Source organism: Magallana gigas, chromosome 9, assembly GCF_963853765.1.
Source record: "Magallana gigas chromosome 9, xbMagGiga1.1, whole genome shotgun sequence".
Classification (NCBI taxonomy): domain Eukaryota; kingdom Metazoa; phylum Mollusca; class Bivalvia; order Ostreida; family Ostreidae; genus Magallana; species Magallana gigas.
Genome location: NC_088861.1, coordinates 15056682 through 15079176, shown reverse-complemented (window position 1 = coordinate 15079176; position 22495 = coordinate 15056682). Strand labels below are relative to the sequence as shown.

Below are 22495 nucleotides of genomic sequence, written 5' to 3'. Positions count from 1 at the left end.
TAAAATATATCAAAGGAAAACAGTTAAACTGATAAACAGCTCTTTTTTTTAACTCTTCCGGTATGGACCGGAAGTGACGGAAGACAAAATGAAACCGGTTAAACACATCTTCAATCAAATGTCTATCATCTATGAAAGTTTCGTGTCTTGATCGCCTATAGTTTCTGATATCTCGCGGGTACAAAATGTGTTTTAAAAAAGCTACCTGAGATAATTGAGATATCTCACCGGAAGTAGAAATTTTTTGTTGATATTACATCGCAGGGATTTCCTATGTATAGATTTATTCTTATATATTTATTCTATTGACAAAAAAATTGATGCGTAAAAAAAAATATTTTTTAAGTGCTTCCGGTGACGACCGGAAGTTATGACGAACAAAACAAAATAGTTTAAACACATCTACATCTATAGGTCTATCATCCAACAAAGTTTAAATGTTTAAGTCTTTACCGTTTCTTAGATCCCGAGGTGACAAGCTTTTTGTCGCGGGACAGGAAACGGACGACCGGAAGTGAATTTAGAACATTTTTAATTAAAATCCTCTAGATCTTTTTATTTTCTGTCATTCCTGAAAATTTTATAAAAATCCATCAAGACATCTCTGAGAAATTCACGAGAGAAAAAGGGGAAAAAAATAATAATAATAACTAGACTCTTGTTGCTATAGCAACAAAAAGGTCTTCCGTTCCTCATGTATTAATCTGTACAAAAAGTCAATTTCTCTTGTAAACAGAAAATGGATATAACATATACTGTAAAGGAATTCCAAAGAAATAAAAACAAAAAACAAAAACACAAAATGTCAATTTTTGAGTACTTTCTGTGACGACCGGAAGTTACGTCGGATCATACAGAACATAGTAAACATATCTTCATACATTGTTTTGTCTTTCCTCGAAGTTTTGATGTTCAAGTTTTTGTAAGTTATAATATCTCTTTGAAGAAAGGTTTTTAGTCTCAGTACCGGAAACGAACAAACGGAAGTGATTTAAGAAATTAAAAGTAGATATTTTAGTACATTTACCTACGGTACGTTTCTGTTCATCAAAGTAAGTAAAATATTAAAACAAATCTAAAGTTAAAAAAAAACCTTCTATTCCTTGAACGCTTCAAGTGAAAACCGGAAATGACGTACGACCAAATGAAACCAGTTAAACACATGTTTAATCAAATGTTAATTATACATATAAATTTTGTTTCTTGATCTCTCAAAGTTTCTCAGATCTTGTGGGTACTTTGTTTTTTAAAAAAGAAGGCTACCTGAGATATTTGAGATGTCTCACCGGAAGTAGAACTTTTTGTTGTTTATTTATAATGTGTATATGACCTTTTGTATTTCTATAGCTTAAATGTTACTTCCATGCTAATTAACCAAATATTTTTAAAAAATCAAATTTGGGTGTACTTCCTGTGACGACCGGAAGTTACGCCGGATTAAACAAACTAATGTGAACCCATGTACATACATAGATCTATCATCCCACAATGTTTGGTTGTTCAAATAGTTACCGTTTTTAAGATCTTGTCGAAATAAGGTTTTTTGTCTCGGGACAGGAAACGGACAAACGGAAGTGCGCAATGTAAATTGTATTAAAAATTTCTTGAATACTTACCTTTTGTACATAATTGTTAATTAAAAAATTTAAAATATCAAAAGAAAACAGTTAAACTTATAAACAGCTTGATTTTTTTTTAACTCTTCCTGTGTGGACCGGAAGTGACAGAAGACAAAATGAAACCGGTTAAACATATCTTCAATCAAATGTCTATCATTCATGAAAGTTTCATGATTTGATCTTTTATAGTTTCTGGGATCTCGCGGGTACAAAATGTGTTTTAAAAAAGCAACCTGAGATAATTGAGATATCTCACCGGAAGTAGAATTTTTTTGTTGATATAACATCGCATAGATAACTTTTGTATAGAATTATAGTTTTAAGTTTATTCTATGGAAAAGAAATTCAATGCGTAAAAACGATAATTTTTGAAGTGCTTCCGGTGACGACCGGAAGTTACGACGAACAAAACAAAATAGTTTAAACACATCTACAACTATAGGTCTATCATCCCACAAAGTTTGGGTGTTCAAAACTTTACCGTTTTTGAGATCTCGAGGTGACAAGCTTTTTCAATGCGGGACAGGAAACGGACGATCGGAAATAAATTTTGAAAAAATGAAAAAAACGCCTAGAGATATTATCATTTTCTCTCATTCCAGAAAATTTCAAAAAAATCTATCCAGCCACCTCCGAGAAATCTTGTGGACAAAAAAAGGAAAAAAAAAAAAATAATAAAAAACCTTACAATCACTATAAGGTCTTCCGTTGGAAACGGAAGACCTTAATAATAAAAAGAAACATTACAATCACTATAAGGTCTTCCGTTGGAAACGGAAGACCTTAATAAAAACCATATTATATGATATGAGTTATTTACAGAAATGTTAAACTTCTTTTTGTTGTAACCTTAAATGATATTTATACCCTAGTAATGCAAAGTTTCATTAAAGGTCAGAGTCTTGATCATTAATGATATTTGCATAATTTGAATAATTATTGTCTTACTACATTAGTACATCATTGTTGTGTTGTATTATATTGATGGTAAAAAATTACCTATCAAATGCCAATTGAGGATAATTTTCTTAAACATATACATACATGTACATGGCATTGTATAACATGTAAGGATTAACTTGCAGCCAGTAATGATATACTCTTAGAAAAAACGTAGTTTTCTACTGAAAAAATTGTTTCTGTATAAATTTTAGTTCATTTTTCTGTAAGCTAATAAAGTTAAGACAGTTAATTTTATTAACGTTATCTCATGTTTTTCTTGACGGAGTTATTTACTTAATAAGGACATACTGCATATAATATACACTTTATAAATACAGTTGCATTTACTAGCTAGGGGCAAATTATTGAATGTTGATGAGAAGAAAATGAATTGATTAAAAGGAAAGAAGCTTAACTGGTGTCCTTTTTTATATTTGAAATTGCGTTTCCGTATCGATGTGTTGGTCTTATAATACGTATTTTATAGTTTAATGTTTTGTTCAAACAGCCCATTTCATGCCTTGGCCCATGCGGATGTAAGAAATAGAAGGTCATATTAGACATATTAATTCAACAATAAACTTTCCTTGTTTATAATGTTATGGAAGGAAAGTTGAAAAGGGCAAAAGTCACTTCAATATAAATATTTCAATATTTTAATATAAAAACAAATGAGCGCTCCCATACAACACCGGTAGAAGTGGAGAAATATTTCTCTGTATATCTGTTTGGTTTTCTTTATTAGGAAAATTCAGTTTTACTGAGAATGACAATGTTTTTAAGCAAAATAAATTAGTGATTTTCTTTATTCCAACCAGTTAGTATTATAATGCAAACAATTGCGTGGACATTTTACCAAGCAAGATAGTAATAATGTTGCAGAGTATGAATTGTATGATAACAATATGAAGAACTCTCTTATATAGTACCAAAAGCAACCAAAGAACTCACTTATATAGCACAACAAGCAATTAAAAAAGTAAACAGTCAGCTTCCATCAACCTTGACGTTAAGATCAAAATAAACATTGGGGAGGAAGTGCTATAGATATTTTTTTTTTACCAATTAACCATATCCAATTAAATGTTCATAAATGAAAAAAAAAGTTATTGAGAAATTATATACACTGGATCATCTTAAGCTTGTTTATCCTTGAATTTACTAATGAAAGCAATACAATAAGCTCAGCATGTACTCAAAAGATTTTAACTGTTAGCATGAGCAACATCATTTTCACCGGCCAATGTTTGGTATGCAGAGCTGTCGTCATTAAATTGAAGACCTGAGTACATTTCAGTTTGATTTTCTGTTGATGCATTTGTACATGTAGCTTCAATCGTGTTAAATGGCGTTGTGTCATTTTCACCAGATCTTTGTTTAAAGCTAGAAGAAATAAAAAAAAATATTTTAATTCTTAATCTTTATTAAATCATGAAACGAAATATAAATTCCAAAACTTTTTTATCTCTCTGTCATTTAATCAAGGTACAACGTACGACAATGGGTCATACCGGTACTTTAAAGCTCATAACATGAACACCGCTATTTTTTAAACAGTTTATGCACGTTTTACGTGCAAGTAATTTTTTATCAAACGAAATTACCTTCTGAATAACAGAATAGACAACATCCCGTTAGCTATGAAAGAAACGCCTGCAATGATGCTTAATGCCATAATTGCACCCTCATTTATATCACATTTTTTTGCTTGTCTGAAAAATGGTACTGTTGTCTTCGCTATTTCAGTCGGATTTGCTATTTCATCAGCCGTTGATCTTATCTTAATCAGTGTTGCTTCCGCCATTGTTGTTGGATTCCCAGTCGTTGACTTAAGCCTTGTATTCTGTGATGTCATTGTTTGACGTTTTTTTAGTGATAAAATGCCTGTTCCTGATGTCCTAACTGGTGGTGGATATACTTCACTGACTGTTGTTGGTAGATCCGCTGATATCGTTGAATGATCCATTGCTAACATGTCAGAATAAATTTCACTGACTGGTGTTGTTAGACGCTCTGCCGCCATCGTTGAACGATATGCACACATTAACCAAATATCTGATTTTAAGAAAGATACATTTATTAAATAGATATGATATAGCGGAGAGGGGTAACATCATATTTTATCATTTTCCTGTCTCTAGTTAATCGTTTTGGAACGAACATTTCCCATTTTATATATTATGTTTGGTTTGCAAGATTAATGTAATTATTCGTTACTGGTCAACCATTCCGTTCGTTTTGATTTATCGTGTTTCTTTCTGTTGACCATACATTCGATTTGATTAAATTAAATACTTTTTTAAAATATGTGATTTTTTGAATTTTTCTTATTTTTATCAAAGTATATTGGTAATATACCCACAGGTACAAATTGTTATACCAAGTCAAATGCTGCATTCATTAAGAAATAAGCAGCAGGATTCAAAGTTTACCGGGGTATGAACTTGGTTGGTCACGTGATCAAATAGTGTTTAGCCAAAATGCTTCTCAAAAGATCTGACACATGTTAAGAGAAGCAAATCATTAAGCATTTTTTTAACATTGTTTTTTTTTCTATAAAAACAATTAAGCAGCCATCAAATAATAATCGTGTGAGGTAATCATTGGGATTTCATTATAAAGTTCACACACACCTGAACGTTTTCGACATTTTCAAGGTTCATACATGTACAAGGAAACAAACTTGCAAATGTACATACATGTGATACAGTTAAGGTTACTAAGATCACGTTTGTGATTTACATTATACTTATTCCATGTTCCATATATGAAAGGAATTTTATTTATTTGACTTTGAATCATAATACAAACTTTAAAGTGTATTAAATTACCTTCCTCTGAACAGTCCTTAATATTTCTCAAACATGTTCCATGAATATGAAATATTTCAATCGACAAAATCGAAAATGTGACATAAATCTCCATTTCATACTTGACCAAAAAATCAAATGACACTGGTCATAGAGAACAACGCAAAATCTTTTAATCAGCGTTAACTCTAGAAAAGTTTCAACGTGGTGTTAAGACTGACCCATGTCCAATCAGATCGTAGTAGGCGGAGTTGAGACATTACTGCTAGTGTCTTGAATGAGAGAGAGAGAGAGAGAGAGAGAATAGAGTAAATTAGAAGGTGATACTGATGACCAGATTGTTATTTATAAATAACTTGCAAGGTATTATTTATCCTATTTTGATGTGAGTTTGTAGTGTATTGACAGGTGACATCGATGTCTTTTAACATTGACTTTATGTCACAAGATCAAAGATGTACAAACTGCCTTTGAAATACAAGTCTTAATAATCTAAACAAATTATGCGGAATCCTCCCGGATTTAAAAACAAAATCATAATTTTCTTGGTAGAGACATGTTACTATCGTGGGTAACTGTGTTCTGTATAAAAAAAACTTAAACTCACTAAGAAACATCTTTAATCAGGACAAATATGTCCATTTATGTTTTATTTTTTCCACAAAGGTTCCACCCGCATTGCCCTTTTTTATCCATTCATATATTTCATTCATTGATGCATGCATTTATTCTTTCAAATTATCAATAACCTTTCGTATCCATTTAAAATTGTTCAGTGTCTTAATTGGTAGGTTTTGACATAACGACATCCCTATATGTACACATTGTTGTAAAGGGCCAGCTGAATGTCAACAATCTTACTTTAAAACACCTTATAGCAAAAACAGGAAACCGTTTTATTTCAGGTTTATAGAGAAATAATAATTTGTTCATCTACATCACCAATAATATACTTAATAAACATACGTTTTTCATTTCTGTCTCATTTAAGTCAACCATTTAGACTGGACAGTCTACTCATTAGTTGAAACTTTACTGATAACTTCCGTAAACAAATAATTTATTCAAATGCATCTATACATTTCATAATGCAGTAACAGTTGATTTTAATTGGTTATATTTCTTTTTCCTCTTTAATTTTTTATTAGACAGATATCTGATTTTTTATATGTTAATACTACCTTCTTTCCCTTTTTACTCATAAAACAAGTGCTATTAAAAATCATTTACATGTATCACTTTGTCAGTTACATTTTTTTTTCACTTAGCACGTGAATCGTTAAAAATCGTTAATGCCATTTCTTTTTATTGTACATGAATAAATTATGTGAAAAAAATATCAAAATAAACAAGAGATGTTTGTGAAACATTTATGCCCCCCCCCCCCCATTGGAAACATCCACAAAGAAAATGAACGTAAACTGCAATTAACTTGTATTTTTCTAAGTTCAAGGGTCATAACTCTGTCGAAAATTGCTCTATCTTACCAAAAATCAAACTTGACATAGATATTATTTAGATAAATCTGTATATCAAATTTCATATCCATATGTGCACCCTCTGCGAAGAAAATGAGCAGAAACTGCAAATAACTGGATTTTTTCTATGTCCAAGAGGCATAATTCTGTCGAAAATTGCTCGATCGTTCCCAATATCTAACTTGACCTAGATATTGTCATGATAAACCTGTATACCAAATTTCATTTCAAAATGTTCATCCTCTGCGAAGAAAATGAGCGGAAACTGCAAAAAACTAGAATTTTTCTAAGTCCAAGGGCCATAACTCTGTCGAAAATTGTTCTATTGTACCCAATATCAAACGTGATTTAAATATAATCATGATAAACCTGTATACCAAATTTCATTTCAATATGTTCATCCTCTGCGAAGAAAATGAGCGGAAACTGCAAAAAACTAGAATTTTTCTAAGTCCAAGGGCCATAACTCTGTCGAAAATTGCTCGATTGTACCCAATATTGAACTTGACATAGATATTATCATGATAAACCTAAACACCAAATTTCATTTCAATATGTTTATCCTCTGCGAAATAAAATGAACGGAAACTGTTGGTGGACCGACAGACCGACCGACCGACAGACAGTAGCAAAGCAATATGCCCTCCCTTTTTCGAAGGGGGGCATAAAAAAATAGGGCCATATTTGGCTCAAACTTTTCAAAATCACAGCTTTTAAATAAAGGGTGTGCAATGACCTTGAATAAAGTTTCAATGTCGAATGTGAAGTGAATTGCAGAATGAAATGAAACATTTTGTCCGTGGAATATCTCCTCCCCCTTTGGTCCAATCTGGTCATACTTCAGCTACTGGTGCATTTAATCAAAGGGTATACATTAACTTTGAATGATGTTTGTAGATTTAGTGTCACGATCATTACAAATCACACAAAAAGTCCTTTATTAAGAGAATATAAATTCTAAACTTACTCATATTTGGCTCATATTTCACATTAACAGAGCCACTGGGTTGATGGTGTGCAGTTACTTTAACTAAGACACTGTGAATATCATTGCAAATCTTTTTTATTATCAGTTTTAGACAGTACCTAGTTTCCTAGGTTGAAATAATGCATGTGTGTAAGGGTTTTGAGATAAATGTTAAAGTTCATCAGAGGATGAGGGTTTTGACCATTAATATAATTATCACAACTAGAAAGGCTTTGACATAAAATGGGCATTTCTGGAATAGTTGTTCTTGAGAAATAGTTGGGTTTTTTTAAAAACATATGCATTTTTGCACTATTTGTTTTTAACTACCTGTTGACATTATGCTACGCCATCAAGAAGAAAATACCCATAAAGATAATATGTTCTATATTTGGTAAAATTTGGCGAGTGGCTCTAGATAAGAAGTCAACAATTTGAAAAAAAAAAATTGACGAACAAACAGACGGACGTACTTACAGACAGACGGACATACAGACAAATAGATTGACGGACAGATGATGAACAAAAGGTTATCAGATAAAAACTCCTTTAATTGAGACTTTGAGGTATAATGAATTTGTTTGGTTTATTGAGCATCTGCTTTCATGTTACATTTCGATAAAAAATGATATTCATACTATTTAAAGCTGCTTGGTCCGATTTTTTCGTAATTACAGTATCAAAATTTTGTTCATACAAATCATTTATCTTACAAAGTTATGGACTTTCTCCTATTTACACCAGCAGAATCAATCTCCTTTCTAAGTTAGAAATATTCAAAGTAAATAAAAATAATTTCTCTTTGGGCAAACGAAAAAACAAACCAAAATGCATCACGGGAATGTTTAGAAAAGGAAACCGCATGGTTTCGTCCCCCGAATGATTGGGGTTATTCAACCCGCATGCTTTGCATCGATTGTAAAGAAAGCAGGCTTTAGAAATATTGGCGAACAAAACGTACACATGTTTATTTGTAATTTGTCTGATCATTTGTCTGACCATTTCGACCTTTATTTAAAGCGATGTCAAATTCGTAATACAACCAAACCCGTATCGTCGTCAGGGGTGAAATTTAACATGAGGCGAAATAACGCGGTACCTTTTAATGTCGTATGTTTTGTTAGCAGATTTTGTACGTATTTTTCTTCATTGAAATTTGGCTTAATTGACTGGGTAAACAACTGCAATGTCTATTATTATACATATACTAAGCATAGCCATCGTTTAAAAGCGTGCATAAAATTTGGTATAAAATCGGACCAAGCAGCTTTAAAGTGGTTGGCTATCACAGAACCATTGTGTAGTGCGTTTTGGAATTTGAATAGGTGTAGTTAAATACATTTTCAAGTAATCGGTTTCTGTCGAAAAACTATCTCTCTCTACCATTAAATCAACACAAAATACACTGTTTCTATTCTTACGTGTAACGTAATATTTCTAAACCTAGAGACGAGCTCGTTGCAAGCAACGATTAGGTTTTCCGTCGAAGCTGCGTCATACTTGTGACGTATTACAAAAAATTGATAGCTGACCATAGTACATGTGTAAACACTGAGAAACAAAGTATTGTATTTCTGTGACCGCGTAGATTTTACGGTGATAGAAAATTCGTCTGGATCTGCATTGGTCGTGTGCGGTACGAATCGGGTAAGGGAATGTTGACGTAAAGTGTATAAGGTAAAAGGTTGGGGCGCGCTGTGGGCCGTAAGCTAAAACGAAGCGTAGGTTTGCCGTATTCCCGAAGGTCCACCAGTATACAGTTCCAGAGAAATAAATAGGCAATTGATGCAGGATTCCACATTATTGTACGAGACTCAACGATGGCAACATTATAACAATTTAACAGACAGACATGTTACAAACAAGTCGGATATGGCCAGAAGTGGCCTCCGGACTCAACACTCTGGGAGAGTCGGACGTGGCCGGGGCTGGCCGCCCTATTCCAGACTGCGCATTGACAATTGTACATAACTATTTATAAGAATCTTAACAATGAGTATAAATTGACAGGTAATGATATAAGTAAGCTGAGTGAAAGGTTCACAGATATAAAACAATTAAATAAACTCAATGAGTCTTTGATGTCCAAGAAATGAAAATCTGATAATTGCACAATGTTGTTTTAAGAGATTAACAGTCCTTGAGACATGACACTCTGTCTCTTTGAAATCACATATAACGTCTGAAAAGTGTCAATCACTAAATAAAAAAGTAACTATGTAAGAAATACCGGTAAACTGTGAGAAAAAATTACGAAACAGATGTTGAATTTTACAAGTAAATTACAAAATATATATATAATTGAACAGTGCATTTTGCACGATGATACTACATGTTTATAAGCAAATACAGATCTTAACACGTCGTCTCTAGTTTGATTCGCCGCATTTTATTCACAGAGTGGGACTGTGGTTATGCCCGGTGCGAAGGTAAAAAGACCATTGGCAAAGGTTTTACACGCATTTTTATCGAACGCAAGCGCCAATGAATCTCTTAGTATATATGAGGAGATCCTGGAAATTTTACAAGGGGTTTTGAAGAATAATTTTGTATTTCGAAGAGGGGGAACATGCGCAGATCAGAACAATTTTTCCGGGTTGAGGGTTGAAAGAGATCCGCGCACGGAGAAGACCGATGCCAGTAATTTTACTGTAATTTTAACCATTTTTATTTAATTATTCATGTTCATAATTATCAGAAAACCAATATTACCTTTCAATGCAGTTAAAAGTTAAAACTTAAGATATGAACCATTTAGTCTCGGTGAGTATTGCGTCTGCGTACGAAAATAATGGCAATTTTCAAGAAATTCGGATGGACGATCTGTGTCCTAGGTCGTCCATCCAATTCTTTTTCTGACTAAAAGTTACAGACCTGCAGTTAGAGATTGTCAAACTCTTACTGATTATGTCAATTTGTTTGTCTCAAAGAATCATTTTTTAAATCAATAAAGTTTTACCTTAAAAAAAAGAAAGAAGACCGATGCCGGTAATTTTACTGTAATTTTAACCATTTTTATTTAATTATTCATGTTCATAATTATCAGAAAACCAATATTACCTTTCAATGCAGTTAAAAGTTAAAACTTAAGATATGAACCATTTAGTCTCGGTGAGTATTGCGTCTGCGTACGAAAATAATTGCAATTTTCAAGAAATTCGGATGGACGATCTGTGTCCTAGGTCGTCCATCCAATTCTTTTTCTGACTAAAAGTTACAGACCTGCAGTTAGAGATTGTTAAACTCTTATTGATTATGTCAATTTGTTTGTCTCAAAGAATCATTTTTTAAATCAATAAAGTTTTACCTTAAAAAAAAAGAAAGAAATAGGGCACAATTTTCAATGTTAGCATTTTACAATGTTATGGTCTAATAAAATTTCAAGAAACAACTCTTCATTGCTTTATCCGAAATATTGCATGAAAAAAATTTACATCGCATTTTTTAAATTACAAAAGGATATTCAAAATGAACTTGGATTAACCGCTAACAAACAGGCATAAAGAGAGACTGAGAACCAATTTCTTCTCTTTTTTTAAATCAAAAGAAATTCAAAAATAAATCAAAATATATTTTTTCTTTGTATGCGTTAATGAAAATGTAGATCAGCAAGGGGTTCTTTTTCGTGCAAGCACCTACTTAACAGATTGTTACACGGGTCTACAACGATGACAAATATCGAAAAGACAATATTGTGGGTGAAGGATGAATGTGTAGTTTGTTTTTTAAGTTTATTTTTGATACATGTAATTATATTTATCTGGATCGGTTATGTTTGTTAGTTTGTTTTGTTTATCAAAGAGGGGAATAAAGAAATGAGTAATTTCCAAGCACGTAGCATCGTTTTTGAAAGTGTGGGGGGGGGGGGGGGGCAAACTCATCCAACAAATCTTGACAAGCAAAAAAAGAAAAAAGAATTTAATGTTCCAAAATTTCACTCATAATTTCATGATTTTTATACCATTTTTTTTACATGTTACCAAAATAGGGGGGGGGGGGGGGCAACTCCATGATGATTTAATTTTTTGATGTAAATTTTATAAAAATAGTTGATTCGAGAAAAAGTGGGGAGAGGACATCTTTATGTCATATAACATGTAAAACTGATTTCATTCCACCCACAAGCTTGAAATAATGAAATAATTTTAATGAAAACAATATAAATAGACGTCATAAATCCCATATCAAACGACATATTACCACTTGATTCTGCGCGTCTTTTTAATGAATTTATAAACAGCGGCAAATTCTAAAATGTATTTTTAAAGGTAATGTTAGCTGCAAGTCTGTAGACCTTGTATGAAAAATTTCGGATGGTAGTCAATTTTTCCGGGATACAGACCGAGCGGTACATATATGCAGCTAAGGTAACTTAGAATGATTCCAATGAAATACTTTGTTGAGTAATGCAAACTTTTAAGAAAGCAATACTTATATTTGTTTAAAATATAACACCCAAATACTTCGTCATACATTCGCTATTTGTAGAGCAAGCAGAACCAGTATCAGTCTGACCGGCCTCGCCATATACATTGTTGGAATTTTATTGTCCTAGCATTGCATTGCTCTGCATGTACACAATTTCTTTTAAAAATTAAACACTTAAAGTGTTCATCTATATGGCTACACATAACGTACACACGTGATTCAAAATAATCCAGACGGAAAACGGTAAAGAATTAGTCATTGAGTCTACATTTTATAGAACTTGTAAAAAAACACATTGCGGGTCTGAATGTTTGTTGATATATCAATCTATCAATTTGTTGATTATTTTCGATTGCTAAAAGGCTACAGCGTATTTGATGAACATTGAACAACATTTTTTCCATGCCACTTTTTTTTCCATGGAAGATAGCGAATACAAGTAAAAAGCATTTATAAAATTTATTTAATTACCTCTTTAGAATTTTGTATGGAATAAATAATTTGTAAGTTGCTGCTGAAGGTTGTTAGGTATTTTCGTTTGTAGATGTTTTGCAAGTAAAGAACCTGAAACGCGGGGCAAGTCATAATTAATATCCCTAATACCGTAACTTAAAACTAGCGGATTTGGATTCAAATATTATCGTATACGAATATAAAGTTCACTTTTTAAAATCATCTCCACGATGATAATTATATTATATCCATCGCAAATCAGTATTTTTTTTTTTTTTTTTTGCTTTAAAAGAATTGTTCTATCGGGAGCAATCCCGCGTTCGTTTAAATTGCCAGCGTATATTTGTAATGCCAGTAATACACGTTGTGCTTTATATGACGGCCGTGTATACGTATTGTAGAAAAGTTGAGTTTAGTTACCATGTATTGGAACCATTTTATTAACACATCTCCCAGTACTGAAACAATTCAAAATGTCTCTGTTACAGTAACACAGTGGGGCGTTAAACGTGTACGTCCAGCTCTACAAGCACATGCACTGTCGTCTAGGCGACGGCCTGAATACAGCTAACGACTCTCCTATCGATCGGTTACCTGAGTCTCGTAATGCATCAAAATATAGACAGGGGCACAGTTATGAAACAAACAACAAAAATAAGGTCAAAGAGGTTTATCTATATGAAATGAAAATGTACATATGTATAAAAACATTTGGGAATTTTATGTGGAATTATTTTTGCGCGCTACATGTATCAGTTAGTGCATTACAAGAAGCCCTTTCATAACCTCATAAACGTGCGCACCCCCACAAAAAATGGATCGAACTGACAACAATTGTTTCTGCAAATACTGACTATAAATTACGAAAACATTAAATTGAATACTATAGAAGGATTCAAAATTAATTTCTTTACAACTTTGCTTCAATAATGCATTAGAAATGTTTATTCCTTTTTAAGTTATTGACAAGAAACTTTGGACGCCTCTAACTCCCTAATTATAAGGGCCAGCCCCTTTTTCGGTATACCGAATGAAAGGTCTGGGTAAGACCAAGAACTTTTAAAATACATGTTATAACAAATTTTTATCAGGTAGAAAACTAACACGGAAAATACGCGAATTTTTTTGATTTTTTTTTTCTTACCTTTGTTTCAACATCTATACCACCCCTTTTATTTGCATTTAAATAATAAATAAAATATATCTCGCACAAATTCAATGTATTAGCTTCAAAACCAGCCCATCTTTGAGACTATGCCAGTCATCGTTAAAGCTTAACCCCCTGGACAAAAGAAGTCGTTAAATTTTACTAAAAGGGAAATAACTCAAAACCGGCTAGGGATTTTCCTCAACTAAAATATGCAACGACAACATCACGCGGCATGTTATCAGTCCTGAAAATTTCAAAACAATCGGTGAACAAACGAGCGAGATATTAAGGATCAAAGTTGGCGTCTAGAAGAAAATAAAAAATAGTAAGAAATTTGAAAAATTTTCAGAATAATAGTAAGGTTTTCCGCTCTCAGCGGAAAACCTTAATAAAATCATAAAGTCTATAAATAAATATTAATGTGTGCTATTTTTATAATCGCTATTTTGTCTTACAGAAAAAAATTTCATGTGAATTTTTTTCAAACATATCTTTGGTAGGTATGTTTTACGAATATTAAGGAAAAACTCTGTATATGCGTTTGTATTCTGTTCAATGGATTAGTTACCTTGAATATTCCCAACTCGTACATGTAAGTGATCAACCGAAAAAAAATGTGGTATATATGGAAGCAGTGATTTTCTTATACACAAAAACGCATTCTGCTTTTATCCTTCCTTGTCCTACCTAATCCAGGCCAAATTATAAAATGCCGAATTGTTATTTAACTGCAGACCTCTACCCTTCTGGAAAGACTTCGGTTTGCATACCGTAGAGCTACATTTTCCTGAAAACATTTAACTTGCATTTTACGGCGAACACAATAACTGCATTACTTTTGGATTAAATTCTAGGTTTTGCAAATAATTTTCAAAGATTACTAGACTTTGACCCGTGCGTGCACGAGTTGACATTGCATATGATATTTGACATTTAAGAAATATAGATACATCGATACACCGTATAATTGACATTTACATAGCCAAGCTTTAAGCCTACAAAGCTATTAATTTCACTACACTCTGCTTAGTTAGAATATTCTAACAGTAACTGTGTCACGGGACAGGCCGTCACCATATTTAAAATACCTCCCATATACTCGTTCCCGTAATGTAGCTGAAAATTAAAGAATCGCTCCGATCGATTTTGGAAAAAATTAATGAAGCTACATTGAAAATAACATTCAAATTATTCATAACGAACCATTTTTAGGCTGTAAATAACTTTCATTTAAAAAGTAAATTCACATTAATGAAGAATTCAACACTTTTTCACCGCGATTTTTTTTACTCGCTTCGAATATATCCACCATGTTGACATTCGGAACTCTCGGAATTTTTCATATTAAATGCACTTAAAGTTATCTCCCGTATTTCCTTTGATGAACAGAATATACAGTACCGATCAGACCCAACCTAACAGAAAGTAAACCCAAACTAAACCCTGGGTTTACTTTCTGGGTTCACTCTAGGTTTAATAGAGTGGACCCAGAGTAAACCCCAAGTAAACCCAGAGTGGACACAGAGAGTAAACCCCGATCAGAAGTATACCCTGAAAGCAGACGCTACATGTGTATTCGGAATACATGTATACAAGGGGCAGGAATCACAGGCAGTAGGATGGTAAGATAAAATAAAGGACTGCTTTACACTTCAGTGCGTATAGTTGACTCCAAAAGCAATTCTCGAGTAAACCCAAAGTAAACCCCGATTGGACCCAAATTATCATTAAGTAAACCCAGAAAGTAAACCCCGGGTTTAGTTGGGGTTTACTCTGTTGTTAGGTTGGGTCTGATCGGTACTGTATTAAAAATCTTCAATGAAAATTTACACGTATTTGTAATATCAGTTCTGAGTTTATCTATGCAAATGTGATATTGTGGTAACATATAAACTAAAGAGCCTCCCGTGATTTAGCGTGAATGTAATGCGCATGCGCAAGATTGTAAAATCCAAAAGAATCGACATCTTGATTATTAATTAGCAGAGCTTGATTGAGAAGAAATAAAAACAAACTGGTAATCTTCAAGTACCAATAATGTTAAAAATTAATAAAACAAAAGACAGTACTCCTCCGATTTCTCCGTATTAAAGCCAAAAATTTTGAGTCTATTATTTTAATATTGTAGTATAGATTTACAATGAAATTAATACATTTGGTGTCACTTGCAGTCTAATGACAGATATACTGTTTTTACTGCCAATAAATTGCTTACATACATAAGGCACTTTAATGTGCCGATCTTGATGAAATGAAAAATTTAACGCTTCTTTCTTTTAAATATAGCGTCAATTTGCGCTGTAAACCTAGTAGTCCGTGGTTTTATTTCACTCAAAGATTCGAATTGTCACAAAATGCACATACATAAAGTTTGTCTTTCTCTTAAAAAAACTTCTAAATATATATATTTGAATGTCTTCTCAGCAGCTAAATGAACACGATCGGTTTTCATTTGAATAATAAAAAAATGCTTAGTAACTATAAAATCGTTATTGATATTGTGCAAAAACTACAGTATTTGTGCCAAAAAAATGCAAAGAAATGCAGAAATACAACAAAATATATATTTTAAAATGATATCACTATCTGAAAGTGCGTTATACAAGCATTTAATGTTAAGAGCAATCTTTATATTATATATTTGTATTGCTGTAAATGACTTCTTTTCCACGGGTCAATGCCTGGTATGCACAGCGATCTTCCTTGAAGTCCAGTCCTGTGTACATTTCTGTTTGATCAGTATTGGAGACATTTTCATTCCCATAAATTGGCGTTGTGTCATAACCAACTGATACTCGTCTACAGCTACAATAAGAAAAACTGTATTTCTTGTTTACATAACTCAACTTATTTTCGGAGGATGGGTCATTCTTTAAATGGATTCTGTTATTCAGAGTGAACAAAGTCTAATCATTGTTTCAATCATCTAAAATGATGGGAAATCGGCTAAATCGATACATATCAAAGACATTCTTAAATGTATTGAAATGAACGTTTTGCGAGCAAATATTTGATTTGTTGGTTTATATGAGGTTAACTCTTTCGTATTTGAATAACAAAAAAAGAAACCCTGTAGAAACAGTTGATTTTTATAATACAACTCACCTTCGGAACAACAGGATAGACAATATCACGTTTGCTATCAAAGAGACACCGGCAATGGTGCCTAGCGCAGCGATTGTTCCTTCATTTTTATCTGATTTTGTTATTTGTGTGACAAATGGTATATTTGTCGAGCCCTTTTCAGTCAAGTTTATTTTCTGAGTCAACGAAGTTATTTTTCGATTCGGTGTTGTCGTATTTACAATTGTTGATAATAATGTCTTAGTCGATGTAGTTATTTTTCCAGTTGAAGTTGTCATTCTTTTAGTCGTTGTTGTTTTTTTGCCAGTTGTTAGACATTCAGTCGTCAATGGTAACATTATAGTTGAAAGGGTTGTTCTTGCTGGTTTCGTTGATGTTAATTCTTCAGTTGTGAAGGGGAGTTTTGTAGTCGACATCGTTGTTGTCGTATCAGTAACATATGTTGTTGGCTCTTCATCCGTTGATGTTGAGTGCTCAGTCGATAATGGGGGCTTTGTAGTTATTTTTTCAGTAGATGTTATTTCATTCGTAGATATTAATTGCTCAGTCGGTTCATCATGATCAGTAGATATTATTTCATCTGTTGACGATGATTGTTCAGTCGATTTTTGTAATTTTGTAGTCGATGAATCTATTTCCTCAGTAAATGTTGTCATTTCATCCGTTGTTAATTTTTCAATCGTTATTGGTAAGACCGTAGTTGATTTGATTGTTCTCTCAGCAGATGTAATTGGAGTTTCACTTGTTATTTCTGTCGTAGATATTTCGTCAGTGGACGACGTTGTTGTTTCAGCTAATGTAGTTATTCTCTCAGTTGATGTTGATGATGTTGATAATGATGATGGCGAAACTGTACTTTGTGACATTGGTGTTGCCAGCAGTGTTGTCATGAATTCTAAAGTTGTCTCTGGTGGCATTGTTGTTGACAGCAGTGCTGTCTCTACAGTTCCAAATTCTACAGTTGTCTCTGGAGCAGTGTTTGTCGTTTCCGTTGTCCATAATAAATAAACCTCTTTCGTTGTTGTCGATGTAACCATTTCTGAATAATATGTAGAACTGTTTAGATTTCTGATTAAAAATAACATAGACAGGACAAAAAAAGAAGAAGAAAAAGGAGATAAAAATGATGATGATGATGATGATGATGATGAAGATGATGATGATGATGAAGAAGAAAATCGAATATTCCACGATTTTTAAAGTGTACGTACACTGTATAGACAGACGACCAGAAATGTCGTAAATTGATTACAAATTAACACAATGGATATATAAGAGCTTTAGTTTTAATATGTTACTTTATTTTGTATATCGTGTTCGATAAAACAATAAGGGAGAAGAAATTCTTACATGCACATGTAAATTAGTATAATTATAAATTATTAGCAAAATTTGCGTTAAAAGTGGTGCATTTTATAAATTTTACCTTCCTGTTATCTGTATTTAATTTATTTACACATTTGAATAAAAAATACCGGTATTTTACTGATTTTGTCGAAAAGACGCACATTGCGGGTTTACGGTTATTGCACTCTCTAGCTTCAGTGACATTGGGCTTAAGTATCGTTTGAATAACCAGAAACGACTCTTTATCACTTAGATCATATGTCTTAAGTTTTATTGCTCTTCCGTGAGAGATTAGATTATATATAAGATACAACCAGAAAAATATCTCTGATCGACCAAATAACTCTACACATAAGAGTAAATCAATGTTGAATACTTACATGAATAATTGTCAAAATATACACAAGAGATACTTATTTAGACATTGAACCTTATTTTTTTTTTATTAAGTTTGCTCACATGATTGTCTTACATGTAAAAATAAACACAACAAAATAGTTCAGATTTGAAAGTGAAAACTTGTAATAGAGACTGAATGTTAAATTTACTCAGAACTGAAAAAAACAGATGCGTACATTTTGCTTCCACACCCTTTTAAATAAAAAATGCAAATCTAATCTAGGTAAATCACTCATACCATGAATGTGGAATGCTCCAAAATACAAAATTGCGAAGGTGACACAAATTCCCATTGTAAATTTATTGCTACTGGACCTATAAGTTTGACAACCTTAAATGTTTATCAAGGGCAAAACCACCGATGGGCTTTGAAACACTGATACAGCGAAATTCCAATGCTTCCTCCTTTCCTTTCATGAGACTTTAAACGATTTCATTTGCTTCTTCCGTGATAAGATAAATTCTTTCAAAAAAAAAACAACAGCAAACAAACAAACAAAAACCCCAAAAATCCCCAAAAACAAATGAACTATAAAAATCCATTCAAATTCAAATTTATGTTGCGTAACGAAGTCATGAAGACATCTAATTTCTATGTATTTTCTATGTTTATGTGTAATCATTGCATTCTGTGTAATATTAACCTGAATAAAATGAAATAAAAAGAATTTTCCGCAAGTTAAATAACAAAAAATAAATTAAATATGGAGCATTTACTAATAAAAGGAGTATGAGGCAGTATAAATAAGATAACACGTGTTTTTAAATTCAGTTCAATGTTAGATAATTTGAAATGTGTGTTGAATTAAGATTTCCTCAATTATAAAAAGGTATGTTTAATTGACTTGAACCAATTGCAAGGTATTGCAGACGCTATTTATGATAATTAAGATACATTATTCCTTTCATCTTTTCATTCAACCCCCCCCCCCCCCCCCCCATACAAAGTTGCCATGATGGCATTTATTCAGAAAACACCAGGTACACTCATGTCATTAGATGTTATTCATAATTATAGAACATAATACAAAATACATTTATTACTTTCCGTGTTAATGAAATATCTAATCAAGATTTGTATCATATATGTACTCATTGTTATGTATTTTCAATTTCCATATGTTCTACTAATATCATTTCAGTACACTATTTGTACAAGTTAATTTTTTTAAGGACTAAGAATAACTAGTGGGAAGCTGGTGTTTATTAAGGCAGGACGTTCGGCCATTTGGGATAAAGTTGTAAACACTTCTTTAACTTGCTAATTTATGCTCAAAACTAATCAAATCTATTATCAAAATATTACCTGTTGTTTTATATGCAAATACGTTTACATCTTTTATCACTTAGAACAGCTGTAGAACTGCCCAGCTGCAGACTAATTTAGAAGAGTTAAAAAAAAAGAAAATAAGGTTCTATTGGTGTCCTTTTTAAAACTATTTACAATGTATTCATGAAAAGTACGATAGTGTCTTAAAATAGCCATAAACACTGTGTCGGATAATTATGCCAGTGCCAAGGTGGCATGTTTGCACCCGCTTAAGCTGCATATATAAAAAAATTCAAATATGCCATATGATAGACCATTGCTTAAAGAGTTAACAACCAGCTTTGTTATCATTGCATCTCACCTGTCAGGTGAGATATTTACCTTTCAAAAATAAATTCCTGTAGGAAAATAATGTTTCCCATAGGAAAAACAATATTCCTATAGGTAATTTGAAATTTCCTATCGGAATAGAAGAACTTCCTATAGGAATTTCAATTCCGATAGGAATTGATAAAATCCTATGGGAAAACTTAATATCCTATAGGAAAACTTCATGTCCGAATCGAATTCCTACAGGAAATACCATTCTCCTATAGGAACTTTATTTCCTATAGGACTTTTTAAAAATCCTATAGGATTGTCAATATTTCTTATAGGAGAATCAATTCTCCTATGGGAGTTATCATTTTCCGATGGGATATTAATTTTTAAAGGTAAATATCTCACCTGTCGGATTAAACAGACTAACAACAAAAATGGTTATATACTCTCTCGACAATGGTCTACCATTTGGTATACATGGATTTTTCCGAAACTGCATCTTAAGCGGGTGCAAAAATGCCACCTTGGCACTGGCATAACTATCCGGCACAGTGTTCATATATGGATTCTAAGTAAAATAGGTAAATAATTTATATGTATATGCAACTTTCTGATCTATTTTGTGTAACTCGAGTTGCATTAATAATACCTTTTTTAAAATCAGTTTTTAAATTATTGAAAACAAAGTTAGGTATTTGAAATTCAAGAAAAATTGTTTCAGTTGATCATAAAGAGGTTATAACAGGATTAAAGCTGACATGAATTCATAACTACGCATTGCTTCTCTTTTATCTTCGACTACCCTCATATTAGTTGTCGATTTCTATTGTTCTGTTCATCGATACATATATAAGGCTGAGAGCACTATTTAGGCTTCACTGCATTCAGGTAATTCGTTCACCCGAATACGTTACCATGGACGAAAAGACGTGTTTTGGAAAAATATAATATGACAACCTCGGCAAGGAATATGCAATAAACAACGAAACAATACAGACTCAAATCCAGGCGCAGATCCTTTTCTCTATACTTGAAGACCGTTTTCCTGTATATGTTATAACATCGCACATGCGCAAACCCAACACTGTGGCAAAAAGAGCAATGTCACGGATCGCATGAATTTTAGAAACGGACTGTTTTTGTAGAAACCAACGGAATCAATGTAACGTAGTTACTGTCTTTGATTGACTATCATTAATTAAGCGCTGTGTTCGATGCCGGGGTTTTCAAAAAGATGTTATACGTTATACACTCTGTATGAACGACACACCTCTTCGATGTGTACGCGAAGTAAGGCAGCACTATATGTGTAATATAATACGGATGCTTTGGAAATTCTTTCAAAGAATAAATATATTTTGTATTTTATTGATTGTTGTTTTCTTTATTCTCTATTAAAAACACTTTACTTCAATGTGTAGTTCATGCATTTAGAAGTCCGTGCAACCTGAATGCCTCGATCGGAAAGCAACCTACCGAAACTTTCTTCAACGGTATATTTATCCCGCTTCGAACAAAATTGTTTGCAATTGATTGGATAAAATCAAATCACATGACACCCTGAAATTTCTTAATACACCGTCTATGAAAATTCTTGGAGGGGGTGTAGTAATCGTCGGGCTCGAGATTCTGCTCTGTTGTTTCATATAAAATGGCGGCGAGTAAACGGTTAGCGCGGCCGACCGTTGAAGAAGTGTATTAGAAGAGATTTAAGATGAATTCTTTAAACACATTCAAATGTAACAACGAAGCTGCTAACGTTTTACGCGAATATTTAAAGGAAAGGTCCACGATTCGAATTTTGAATCGTCTCATGTAGTACAATTTAATGAGATTTTGGGACAATTTCATATTGGAGCCCGGAAACCTGATGGAGAGAAGTACAAAACAACTTCTCTAAAAAACATTCGACATTCGCTCAACAGATTCCTGGGGTCGCCGCCACATAATAAAAGCTTTGATATTCTTAAAGACGCCGATTTCAAGATGCAACCCAGAACCTTTAAGGCTATGATGGTTGAAAAGAGAAGGATTAGGTACCATTACACACCATCCCGTAATTGCCGAAGCGGGGTGTTGCTAAAACGTGGAACGGAAAACGGAACGAAAAGCGGAACGGAACAAAAAATATCTTATCACATTTATCGCTTTAAAAGGGTATAGACTGGCCAGAAACGTTTTACTTTGTATCATTCTTTTTTCATATCAAATGAATGATTATCAACAT

General features: G+C 32.8%; 1 long non-coding RNA gene across 1 annotated transcript; it reads right to left on the bottom strand.

Moving 5' to 3' along the window:
- Positions 1-15975: 15975 nt before the first annotated feature.
- Positions 15976-19117, bottom strand: LOC117680301 (uncharacterized). The gene is made up of 3 exons (XR_010709453.1): positions 18916-19117; positions 16953-17970; positions 15976-16652 (listed from the first exon to the last, which is right to left on the bottom strand). It is a non-coding gene; the product is annotated as an uncharacterized lncRNA (long non-coding RNA).
- Between the last annotated feature and the right edge of the window lie 3378 nt (positions 19118-22495).